Source organism: Phaethon aethereus (assembly GCF_964289735.1).
Source record: "Phaethon aethereus genome assembly, chromosome: 1".
NCBI lineage: Eukaryota > Metazoa > Chordata > Aves > Phaethontiformes > Phaethontidae > Phaethon > Phaethon aethereus.
Window position 1 is genome coordinate 223683971 of NC_138575.1, and position 13325 is coordinate 223697295.

The window sequence follows — 13325 nt, forward strand, 5'->3', positions numbered from 1 at the left end:
CTCATATGTATGAGCCTCAAACCATGCTTATAATTTATTGATGATGCTGTAAAATTTAACAAGAGTTAACACAGTGACTATTTATTTGTTCAGGGAGGAACTCTTCCTCAATGCCTAGAGTTTAAGCAATGCATTCTCGCAGAAATCACTAGATTGTCTCTCCTGTTACCACTGTCCAGGAGGTTTCATCCATTGTGTGATGAAACTTGTCATAAAGACATTCAGTCTGGTTACTATACCATGGGGAGATGGAGAGTTCACCCTTCCCAGAAGTTAAATTCCTCACTGTTAAAATTCTTTCACTATTAAAAGAAATCCTATCATGATTAAAATATTTACACCATAAGGCTGAGTATCTCCAAAAGATTTTCCTGCAGCAGCTTTCGTTATATAAAGGGTGTTCCCTGGACTGTGTGATGGTATTTAAAAGACATGTAGATGTGATGCTTAGGGACATGGTTTAGTGGTGGAATTGGCTGTGTTAGGTTTACAGTTGGACTCAATGATCTTAAAGGTCTTTTCCAACCTAAACACCAGGCTGAGTGGTGCAGATGGCATGCCTGAGGGACGGGATGCCATCCAGGGGGACCTGGACAAGCTTGAGGAATGGGCCCATGTGAACCTCATGAGGTTCAACAAGGCCAAGGGCAGGGTCCTGCACTTGTGTTGGGGCAGCCCCCGGTATCAGCACAGGCTGGGAATGAAGGGATGGAGAGCAGCCCCATGGAGAAGGACTTGGGGATCCTGGTGGGTGAAAAGCTGGACAGGAGCCAGCAATGTGCGCTCGCAGCCCAGAAGCCAACTGTGTCCTGGGCTGCACCCAAAGCCGCGTGGCCAGCAGGGCGAGGGAGGGGGTTCTGCCTCTCTGCCCCGCTCTGGGGAGACCCCCCTGCAGTGCTGCATCCAGCTCTGGAGCCCTCGGCACAGGAGAGACATGGACCTGCTGGAGCAGGGCCAGAGGAGGCCCCAGCAACGCTCCGAGGGCTGGAACAGCTCTGCTGGGAGGACAGGCTGGGAGAACTGGGGGGTCTCAGCCTGGAGCAGAGAAGGCTCCGGGGAGACCTTAGTGCAGCTGCCAGGGCTGAGAGGGGCTGAGGAGAAAGATGGGGACAGGCTTTTTAGTGAGGCCTGTTGCAATAGGACAAGGGGTAATGGTTTTAAATTAAAAGAGGGGAGATTCAGACTAGATCTAAGGCAGAAACATTTCACACTGAGGGTGGTGAAACCCTGTCCCAGGTTGCCCAGAGAGGTGGTGAATGTCCCATCCCTGGAAACATCCCATGTCAGGTTGGACGGGGCTCTGAACAACCTGCTCGAGTTGGGGATGTCCCTGCTCATGGCAGGGGTTGGACTAGATGGAATTGATTGGAAGGTCCTTTCCAGTCCAAATTATTCTATGATTCTAAATTATTCTATTATTCTATGGGAAGGTGCTCAGATGGGTGGAAATGGCCACTGTCCTTGTAGAAGGAAATGGGTAGAATTCAGGTTTAAGCATTAACCTTCTTTTTGTAAGGAAGGCAAAACCTACAATAATCCTATGCTAGCAAATTCCAAAAGTCCCATATAAATGTAAACCCTTTCAAAAATATCAGAAATCCTGGCTGATGCAATTATTTGGAGTGACCTGTCACAGGGAGATCGTTGCTAATAGGATTGCACTATAGTAATATTAAAGTCCACTATCCCAATAAGCAGGCAAAAATGTTTTACAAAATCACTGCACTATATCTGAAAAAGGTAGACAACAGAATGAGGTGAAGGTCAGACGACCCATACTCAAGTTATGAAACTCAAGCTACAAAAGTCAAGCATGTTAACAGACCTTTGCTCTATTTTTAGTGCAAACTGAAGAGCAGTAATAAATGGAGAGGAGATCTCTGACCTGGCCTGGCATTTCTTGGAGCTCCCTATCTTCCTGAGCAGCCTTGACTATCATGGCCACCCATAGGAGCCTCCAGGCTCTGCTATCTCTCTGTGAGCAGGGAAGGAGGAGGGGCAGCCCCAGGAAGAGAACATGCACTTCTGCTGAAGCGAAGCAGTTGTTAGGCTGAAGACAAAATGGCAAATTAGTGTATTTTTGGCACCATTTCAGTAGAATTCTTCAATTTCAACTCAGCTCATCCTTCTTCAGATAAAACAGAAGTAGGTTTTCACAGACCACATAGGAGAGGCAGTGGAAGCCAAAGGAGGAGAGATACAACTGCACTTCATCTAAGCGCCGGTCTCAGAGCATCCACTTCATACAGCAGGGCTGCACCATGCCTTGTGGACTGGTGCTCACCCACCATCACTCTGGTGAGGTAAAACACCTATTTTTCTGCAGGCTCCACAAAAAATGTTGTTTTCGTTTTCATTAAGAACATGGGAGTTGCCCTCATGACCAATGTCCATCCATTCCACCATGCTGTCTCCTCCAGTGGCAAAGGTCTAGGTCTTCTAAGAGATGCCCTTTCTAAGTAAGAAATGACAGCAGTGGATTGTTGCTGGTCAGATATGTACAAGGGTGACTGGCTGACTCATGTAGCTCCTTGTGACCTGTGAGATGTGTGCATGCAAGCCATCACTACCACATAATACCAGATACTTGGCACCAACAGCTTAGGCTCCTACTCTAGGATTCCCTTCTCTCTAAATAAATAAAGCTGTCTGTGACATCTGGATCATTGCACAGTATGGACAGGGTAGTTGCTGTGGTGGGAAGGGGGTCAGCAGTGCTCTCCAGTCAATGATAACGCTGCAGGTAAGCTGCCTGGAGAAAGCGATGGGAAAGCCAAGGAGGTCTGTACCCAAACCAGGGACACAAGCACACTTTCACAGAGTGGGGGATGTACAACTTTGGGGTGGTGCTTTGAAATACAAAGGCAACAAATGATCCCATTGCTGAAAAATGCCAAACCTGAATATTTTTATGGGTAGACTAGCATTTCCAGGAGCTTCATCTCCTGACAATGGTGCCTGAGGCCCCAGCTGCCAGGAAAGGGAGATCTTGCCACCATCACTCTCTCATCTTGGTAGGTTCACATCTGTCCTTCTTACCCCTATAGAGGGTCTCCAGGAAAGTTTCCTCCTGTCTGATGTCTCCTTGTTGAAGCCAGAAGCCAACATCATATTCAAGTCCTGCTTTGACTTCATACTTAGTTTCTAGTCCTATTTAGCTCCTGGTGCTAACCCAAGGCAATTCCACAGTAGCCTCCCACTTGACACTGGGATTCGCTCTTAATAGTATGTTTGCATCATCTCCTTTGAGAGAGTGGATCAACCAGAAAAAAAAAAAAAAAGAATCAGAAGTATCCAGTGAGCTTGGGAGTCCTGTGGGATTTTGTGGAGTGGCAATATAAAGACGCGTTCACTGGCAGCCTGGAGGCAAGATGCTCAGGCAGCTCGCATTTGGTTATTGCTCCGTATTTAAGGCAAAGTGATCTGCTTTTTCTGGGCTGCTTTCCACATGTCAGCTGTTAGATAATTTCAGATAACTTTGTCAGTGTTACTGTAGTGTCAAAGTGATTATCGGTTTTACAGGGAGCAGTGCGCATGTAATGAAGAGATTGTAATGCGCATGTAATGAAAAGCTCAGACGCTTTTCTGCAGTGAGGGCTGTAAGCACCGTTCATCTGACCAGGGTAAGCGTCAGGGTGAGACGAAATGCCTTCTGGCAGTGCCAGTGCCCCAGTGTGGTTGGCGGGGTCCAGACAACCAGCTGAGATGCTGATGCCTGCACAGCAGGCGCCTGCAGCGGGGTGAGGGGACAGTGACCTGTAAGGAAGGACAAGCCTTGCTTGTGTTACCGCTTGGCAAGGTGGGTAGTAGGAATGAAATCTTCTCTTCTCAGCATGCAGGAGTGGTTCCTGTACACCACGGGGAGCTGCCAGAGCTCTCCTCCCTGTGAGAGGGTGATTTGTTTGCTGTTTACTCCATTTACACTGGAAAACAGCACTTGCATTTGTACATACGAGAATATCCACATCCAAAATCTTTCGCTCTTGGGCTAGCAGATGTTCACCAAGCTGCTTTTTGGCAGCACGCTGGTGAATGCTTGTTGGCTGGATCCTGCAATATGTTGCTGCACTATCTGGGCTCTCAGCTGTGCACCGTCCTCAAAAATGCAGAAACCACTTGGTGCAAAGGCACATATATCAGGTCTTTGCTGCCAAGGTTATTTTTAGGGAAGGAAAAGATCACCAAGCCTGATATTCATTCACAGTAAGAAAGAAAATAGAGGTGCACAGAACTAAAAAAAAAAAGTATCTAAAATGAGGATGAAGCTCACAGCCAGCAGAGAAGATGTGCCCCGCAACACCCGCACAGGAGGGATATGGGAATCGTTATGAAAGCACTGGAAGCCACACTCAGTTATCCAGGTGAGGCAGTCACCTGGCCATGTCAGCGCTCAGGGCTAGGTACTGCACAGTGCTCCTTCTCTTGCTCTTCTACAGAACAAGGAAAAGCCAGAGCAAGGACCAGTGAACTCCCTCCATGACGCCCAAGTCCAGAGGTGGGCTCTCTGTATGAGATCACAGAATCACAGAAACACTAGGTTGGAAAGGACCTTCAAGATCATCAAGTCCAACCATTAATCCAGCGCCACCATGTCCCCTAAACCATGTCCTGAAACGCCACATCCACACGTTTTTTGAACACTTCCAGAGATGGCGACTCCACCACCTCCCTGGGCAGCCTGTTCCAATGCCTGACCACTCTCTCAGTGAAGAAATTTTTCCTAATATCCAATCTAAACCTCCCCTGGCGCAACTTGAGGCCATTTCCTCTTGTCCTATCACTAGTTACTTGGGAGAAGAGGCCAACACCCTCGTCGCCACAACCCTCTTTCAGATAGTTGTAGAGAGCAATAAGGTCTCCCCTCAGCCTCCTCTTCTCCAGACTAAACAACCCCAGTTCCCTCAGCCGCTCCTCATCAGACTTGTGCTCCAGACCCCTCACCATCTTCGTTGCCCTTCTCTGGACACACTCCAGCACCTCAACATCCTTCTTGTAGTGAGGGGCCCAACACTGAACACAGGATTCAAGCTGCGGCCTCACCAGTGCTGAGTACAGGGGCACGATCACTTCCCTACTCCTGCTGGCCACACTATTTCTGATACAGGCCAGGACGCTGTTGGCCTTCTTGGCTACCTGGGCACACTGCCGGCTCATATTCAGCCGGCTGTCAACCAGCACCCCCAGGTCCCTTTCCGCCGGGCTGCTCTCCAGCCACTCCTCCCCAAACCTGTAGTGTTGCATAGGGTTGTTGTGACCCAAGTGCAGGACCCGGCACTTGGCCTTATTAAACCTCGTACAGTTGACCTCTGCCCATCAATCCAGCCTGTCCAGATCCCTCTGCAGAGCCCTCCTACCCTCCAGTAGATCAACACTCCCGCTCAGCTTGGTGTCATCTGCAAACTGGCTGAGGGAGCACTCGATTCCCTCATCCAGATCATCAATAAAGATATTGAACAAGACCAGCCCCAGAACCGAGCCCTGGAGAACACCACTTGTGACCGGCTGCCAGCTGGATTTACCTCCGTTCACCACAACTCTCTGGGCTTGGCCATCCAGCCAATTCTTTACCCAGTGAAGAGTAAACATGTCTAAGCCACGAGCCACCAGTTTCTCTGGGAGAATGCTGTGGGAGATGCTGTCAAAGGCTTTACTAAAGTCCATGTAGACAACATCCACAGTCTTTCCCTCATCCACTAGGCGGGTCACCTGGTCATAGAAGGAGATCAGGTTGGTCAAGCAGGACCTGCCTTTCATGAACCCATGCTGGCTGGGCCTGATCCCTTGGTTGTCCTGCAGGTGCCCTGTGAGCACTCTCAAGACCAACCGCTCCATAATCCATAATCTCCTCCCGGTACAGAGGTCAGGCTGACAGGCCTGTAGTTCCCAGGATCTTCCTTCTGGCCCTTCTTGTAGATGGGCGTCACATTGGCAAGCCTCCAGTCTTCTGGGATCTCCCCTGTTAACCAGGACTGCTGATAAATGATGGAGAGTGGCTTGGCAAGCTCCTCCACCAGCTCTCTCAGTACTCTCGGGTGGATCCCATCAGGCCCCATAGACTTGTGGGTGTCCAGGTGGTTTAGCATGTCCTTGACTGCTTCCTCCTGGATTATGAGGAGTACATTGTGCTCTCCATCCCCGTCTTCCAGCTCAGGGGGCTGAACACCCTGTGGATACCTGGTCTGGCTATTAAAGACTGAGGCAAAGAAGGCATTAAGTACCTCAGCCTTGTCCTCGTCCTTGGAGACAATGTTCCCCGCCATATCCAGTAGGGGATGGAGATTCTCCTTGCCTCTCTTTTTGTTGTTAATATATTTGTAAAAACATTTTTTATTATCCTTTACGACTGTGGCCAGACTGAGCTCTAGCTGGGCTTTTTCTTTTCTAATTTTGTCCCTGCTTGACCTAACGAGATACAAGTCTTCTTTCACCCTTCATCCATGATGCCACCTCCCAAGTCTTTTTGCCCTCTGGTGCAACACAGTCAATACAGTATCACATCTGTCAACCTAGCAAACTGCTCTCTGTGTCCTGGCATAGAGAAACCCCTAATTCAACCATCAGCGAGGTACTGTGTCCCTCCACCTCCATAAGATTTCTGACTTTTGGGAGCTGTAGTTTTCCATGCCCAGAACTGATCACAAAGGTAAAATGCCCTCTTGCTGTCTCAGCAAACTCAGAAGTCTGGATCCCCATCACCCCAGTGAGAGAGACATGAAGAAGGCTTTGCTTTATGGCATGATTACTCTTTTACAATTTCTCTGGCATTTATGATTCTTTTGTAGGATGAGTGGTATCTGCTGCTTGATCTTTGACAGGATGAAGATGTTGCACTAGGAAAATGACCAACAGTATCTTCCTTGGACCTTCTACCTTCCTTCTAACAGGAACCCCAGGAATGGAAAGTGGGAACATGTGGCTTGCTGTCCCTTTCTGCTGCATGTATGTTATTTCCATCCTGTGAAACAGTGCGATACTCTTTGTCATCAAAGTAGACCGCAGCCTCCATGAGCCCATGCACCTCTTCCTGTGCATGCTGGCTACCGCAGAGCTTGGTGTGTCTCTGTCTGTGCTCCCCACAGCGCTGAGCACGCTGATCCTTGATTCACAGGGAGGTGCCTGCCTTGCCGTGATGTTCTTCATTCACTGCTGCTTCATCCTGAACTCTGTGGTGCTGTGGGCCATGGCCTTCAACTGCTTCACGGCCATCTACAACCCCTTGCAGTATGCATCCATCCTGACCAGCCCCAGGCTAGGTGTCATCAGGGTGGGGCTCACGGTGAGCATTAGTCTCTTGGTCCCCTTGCTGGTACTTCTGAAGAAACTGTCATTCTGCAGGTCCCATGTGCTGGCTCAGTCCTTCTGTTTGCACCCCACCTTACTCCAGCTGCTCTGTGCAGATATCAAGGTGAATAACATGTATGGCTTATTTGTTGTTCTGGCCACCTTTGGGCTAGACTTGCTGTCTATCATCCTGTCCTAAGTCTCGATCACAAAGGCTGTGCTGAGTATCACGTCCAAGGAAGAGCCTCTCAAGGCCCTGAACGCCTGCATCTCTCGTCTCCGTGCTGTTTTGATTTATTACATCCCAATGATTGGCTTGTCCATGGTGTACAGGTTTGGGAAACCTGCCTCTCCTCTGATTCATGTCCTCACAGCCAATATCTACCTTCTTCTACCCCTTGTGCTAAACTCCATTACCTAACAGTGTAAAAACTAAACAGATCTGTGGAGGCATACACAAACTTCTCACTCCAAGAAGGCATTGATGTAGGACACAGATAACCCAAGGGGTTTTGCATGTGGTAGTGTCCTGGTTTCAGCCAGGATAGAGTTAATTTTCTTCACAGAAGCTAGTGTGAGGCTGTGTTTTGGATTTGGGATGAGAAACTGTTGATAATGTGCTGATGTTTTGGGTTGTTGCTGAGCAGTCAAGGACAGTCCAGCTTCTTGTGCTGGCCGGCCAGCGAGCAGGCTGGGGGTGCACGGGGAGCTGGGAGGGGACACAGCTGGGACAGCTGACCCAGGCTGGCCAGAGGGATATTCCATAGCATACGACGTCATGCCCAGTACACAAACTGGAGTTGGCCGGGGGGCGGAAATCGCTGCTCGGGGACGGGCTGTCGATCGCCGGGTGGTGAGCAATTTCTGTATTGGGCATCACTTGTTCTTGTACATTCCTTTGTCGGTATTATTATTGTTGTTATCATTGTTGTTTCCTTCTCTCTTGTTGTCCTATTAAACTGTTTTTACCTCAACCCACGAGTTTTTTCCCAATTCTCTCCCCCGTCCCACTGGGGGAGGAAGGAGTGAGCGAGCGGCTGCGTGGGGCTTAGTTGCCGGCTGGGGCTAAACCACGACAGGGAGATTAGATTAGATATTAGGAAACATTTCTTTATGGAGAGAGTGGTCAAACGTTGTCACAGGCTGCCCAGGGAGGTGGTGGAGTCTCCATCACTGGAGGTGTTCAGAAAACGTGTAGACGTGGCGCTTCAGGACATGGGTTGGTGGGCATGGGGGTGTTGGGTTGATCACAGAGTTACAGAGTCACAGGATCACTAAGGTTGGAAAGGACTGATAGCCCGTCAAGCTACTCAAAGTGACAGCTATTTCAGTCAATATGTGTGTTAGTAACATACACAGCAACTATAATTCTTAGCAGGTATGTTGTTATTACAGCTAACAGTTAATTAAGCACTGCGTACACAAACCCAGCTCTTATTTCTTCTACAGAACTGTCAGCCAAGGGCTTCCAATCCACAACCCACAGTACCTCAGGTAAATATTGCTATGTGCGATGTGAAATACAAATCATAAAAGAAAAGCTACGCTTACAGGGCTTAAGCTTTGAATACAGGGACGGTACCTTTTGGGGTTGCAGGTAAAAAAAAAAAAAAAAGCTGTAAAACATTCCTCTAACCTATGCTAATTATTTGCCTGGCTTGTCTGCTGCTCTTTTCAGGGGCTGCAGTGGCTGATGTGGAAGAAATTAAACTTTTCCAGCCCTCGGCTCTCAAGGAATTCACGCTCCATCTGTCAATGTAAACAGGGAACACGGCATTGTTTAATTGGAGGGCATGTGGTTAAACTCATTGGTGTGCCATGAAAAATGGAATTAGTCTATTTCCAACTGCCCCACTTCTCAGACAAAGCTCCAGACATCTGTGCCTCCACTCTTCACTTTGCCAGCTAAAGAATTAGCTTGATAAGTTAAATTAGCAGACAGCTTTCCAGCGTGCTCTAATTATCTTCAACATGAAAATATAGATTTAAGTATTTGAATCTGGGTGTACAGACTTGAATATGTACCTCATCCTCATAATCCATAAATGTGCTTTGGATGTCCTGCAAAAATAAAAATAATTGTTTTGTTCACTCTGCTCATCGACTGTTCTGGCCTGGATAAATATTCATTAAACTGTGAAAAGTCCCGTCCTCCGCCCATGGGGCTGCCCGAGAGGCTGGGCATCCTGCCCCCCCACTGCCCATCCACAAAGATGTCCACCTTGATTGCCCCACAGTCCTCCTCTTATTTTTGTCCTTGTCGAGACACGTGAGCAATGTGCTTGGCAGGATGAATTTCCAGAGCCCAGCTGGGTGCTGTGCCATGGGAGAGGAGCGGGTGCTCTGGCTCGGGTGGATGCTCAGCTTCTGCCCAGAAGGATGAACACGGAGCACGTAGTCAGAGTGTAATCCTTACTCGGTTGTGCATCGTAGCACTGTCTGTCAGCCTCTCAGTGAGCAGGGACCAGAGGAACTGGTTTGCCATCTCCAATGTGTCATCTCCAAGCGTGCTCAGCACCAGACGCTTCAGAGACAGGAGCAAAGTATCATCCCATCAGGAGGTGGGGAATAATCTGTGTTTTGTGAAAGATCCCATGCAAAAACACAGTTTTTAAAGCTTGCCTTCAGGGCTTTAAATCCTGTCTGAAACATGCTGTGGTAACATTGGATGTTGCTCTCTGCAGAAATGTCCACTCCGTCCTCAAAATATCAGCAGTTGCATCCCTGCAGTGTCCATGTGTTGCATCAAGAGGCACTCGGTCTCTGGAAAACACCGAGAGGAGAGAGTGTGGTGGGGAAGAAATAGGGACAGATGATGAAAATGTATGTGGATAGACGGATAGATAAACAGGCAGCCAAGGGGTGTGCTGGCGATAGCTGCCTGGGTGGGGAGGTGTTGGGTTTGGTGGGTGTACTGGTTTTGGCTGGGACAGAGTTAATTTTCTTAATAGTAGCATCACAGAATCCCAGAAGGGTTTGGTTGGGAAGGGACCTTTCAAGGCCATCTAGTCCCACCCCCTGCTATGAGCAGGGACATCCCCAACTCGAGCAGGTTGCTCAGAGCCCCGTCCAACCTGACCTGGGATGTTTCCAGGGATGGGGCATCCACCACCTCTCTGGGCAACCTGGGCCAGGGTTTCACCACCCTCATTGTGAAACATTTCTGCCTTAGATGTACTCAAAATCTGCCCTCTTTTAGTTTAAAACCATTGCCCCGTGTCCTATTGCTACAGGCCCTGCTAAAAAGTCTTTCCTGTGGGTGTTGTCTACCTGGACTTTAGTAAAGCCTTTGACAGTGTCTCCCACAGCATTGTCCTGGAGAAATGGGCAGCTCGTGGCTTAGACAGGTTTACTCTTCCCTGGGTAAAGAACTGGCTGGACAGCCGAGCCCAGAGAGTCCTGGTGAATGGAGGTAAGTCTTGTCCAGGTCCCTCTGGATGGCATCCCGTTCCTCAGGCATGCCAAACACACCGCTCAGCTTGGGGTCATCTGCAAACTGGCTGATGGGTCATCTCCCACTGTCTGTCATTGATGAAGATACTAAAGAGTGCTGGTCCCAGTACAGACGCCTGAGGGACACTGTTCGTCACCGATCTCCATCTGGACATTGAGCCATTGACCACCACCCTCTGGGTGCGAGATGATAGTAGCTCATAGGGTATTGTTTTGGACTTTTTACCAAAACAGTGCTGAGAAAATACTGATTTTTTATTTATTTCTGAATTATGCTTACATAGCATTGAAGTGTTTTCTGCTTCTCAGACTGTCCCATCAGTGAATAGGCTCGGGGTGCACAAGGAGTTGGGAAGGGACACAGCCAGAACCCCAGCTGACCAAAGGGATATTCCATGCCATATGACATTGTGCTGAGCAATAAAAACTGGGGAAGAAGGAGGAAGGGGGAATGTTTGAAGTTAAGGTGTTTTTCTTCCCAAGTAACTGCTACATGTGATGGACCCCTTCTTTCCTGGACACAGCTGAACATCTGTGAGGTTAAACAACAACAGAGCAGGACGGATGGATAGATGGATGGATGGATGGATGGATGGATGGATGGATGGATGGATGGATGGATGGATGGATGGAGAGCTTGAAACAGCTGCAGGAATGCACTGTGATAGATAAGCAAGTGGGCTGTGAACAAAAGTTACCCTTTATCACTAAATCTGAATGGAAAATCACTCACCCAAAATTAAAACACCAGTGATGAACCAAGGCTGACATGGAAGTGCGCTGACCCTTCAGATGCCCTTACCTCTGTTCGGCTGAAGTCCTTGGGCAGACGACGCAGTGGGACAGGGAACCCCACTCCTGCCAGGGTGTTTCACAGGCAGAGGAAGCTGTCTGTTTTTGTAATGTCTGTGTGAAATCTCAGCAGCAATGACAGCCACTGGGACCTGCTGCAGGGGCTGAGGCCACGAAACGCAAACCAGCTGCGCAGTCTGGGTGATGGTACTCCCTTTCGTACCTTAGGCTGCTACCACTGGCAGCAGCGCAAGGGTAAACACTGCAAGAGCAAACATGAGGATCATAAATGTTTAGGAAATGCTGGTCAGAGCAGCAATGAAAAAAGGTAGTTTGCACTAGGTTTTTCTTTCCTTTTAAAATAGAACCATGAATTTTTAAAATGTTAAACATTGAATAAAGTCAATTATTTGCCCCAAGTGTAGGTGTTGGCTCCAGGGTGAAACTGCTGCTCTGCAGATCCAACTAGATCTGAAGGTAAGATAGAGATGCATATTCCATGCCATATGACATTGTGCTGAGCAATAAAAACTGGGGAAGAAGGAGGAGGGGGGAAGGTGTAAACACTGATGAAGTTTTATCACTGAATTTTGGGTAAAATGGAGTGCATCTTTAGATCTTTGCACCCCTAGAAACATACACACATCCCTGCCAAGCCTTTTAGTGCAAAAGCAGTGCCTCATCTTTGTATGCTTGAGAAGATGTAAGTTCTTCCATGGCAAAACTTTGGTGAGAGAGGGCTGGGAAAGGGATGGAGGGAGAGAGGAGCTGTGCCCACAAGCTCAGCATGTACCAGCATGAGTTTGCAAGACACTTGCTTTTCACAGAATCACCATCTGTGATTCTGTGAAAAGCAAGTGTCTTGCAAACTCAGAGTGCAGAACCATGAGATAATTCGGGTGGGAAGGGTGTGCCGGGGGTCTCTAGCCTGATGCTCTGCTTGAAGCAGGGTCAGCATGTCAGTTGTGCTGCTGCTGGCTGAACAGGACCCGCGCTACGCTCTGTACAAAAACCTGTGGATTTGGCACAGAGGAGAAGCCTGCTGAACCCAGGTGAGGTGAGAGATTATGACCCAAAACAACTCTGTCCTCCCTGGTAACTCCAGAAAGTTTTATCACAGCCAGAACTCTGCTGCACCAAATGCCACAAACAGCGCTGGCTGTCAGACCCCTTGTGCAAGAAATTTCCAGTCTTGGTTTAAGACAAGATTTAAGAGTAAGATAAACACAGTCCTGGCCATTTTTAGGTTTTTATCCTGTTTTGTATAACAAAATAGCTAACAAAAATTTAACTTGTCACTCTTGTCCCAAGGGACTGTGGGTGCCGGGGGATGAGGGTCTGCTGTGTGCATTAGCATGATAAATGCCCCTTGAGCGAACAGTATCTCCTGCTAGGCCAGCTGACAGCTAGAAGTGGACATCTGCTGAACCTCAAAGAGTCAAAGGTTTTCTCAGCCATATCAGCAGCTCCAAAAGGGGATAGTGCATTCCCAGCCCCAGAGCTGCCAGCTCCCCGAGAGCTGCAAGGGAGAGCAGGAACGGCTTGGCTGGGAGCTCTGCGCCCTGGGCAGTGCTGGCTTCACCTTATTTCCCATTAATCTACAGCTGGGAGAACAGATCCGGATTCTTTGCAATCCCTCATTATTGCTACGACCCTCCCTGAAACACCCCCGGCTGTCAGGGCCCTGGGCATGGGTGCTCTCCTCACAGAGCCCCGGGCATGCACACACGCGAGCGCGCTCCAGAGTTAAGCAGGGTCCGTCTGCAGCAACCCTTAGAGCCAAGAATACCCCCACCCGC

General features: G+C 48.8%; 1 pseudogene across 1 annotated transcript; it reads left to right on the forward strand.

Moving 5' to 3' along the window:
* Nucleotides 1-6838: 6838 nt before the first annotated feature.
* LOC309417758 (olfactory receptor 51G2-like) lies at nucleotides 6839-7702 on the forward strand (annotated as a pseudogene). Its single transcript has one exon. The product of its transcript is annotated as an olfactory receptor 51G2-like (transcript).
* Nucleotides 7703-13325: the final 5623 nt, after the last annotated feature.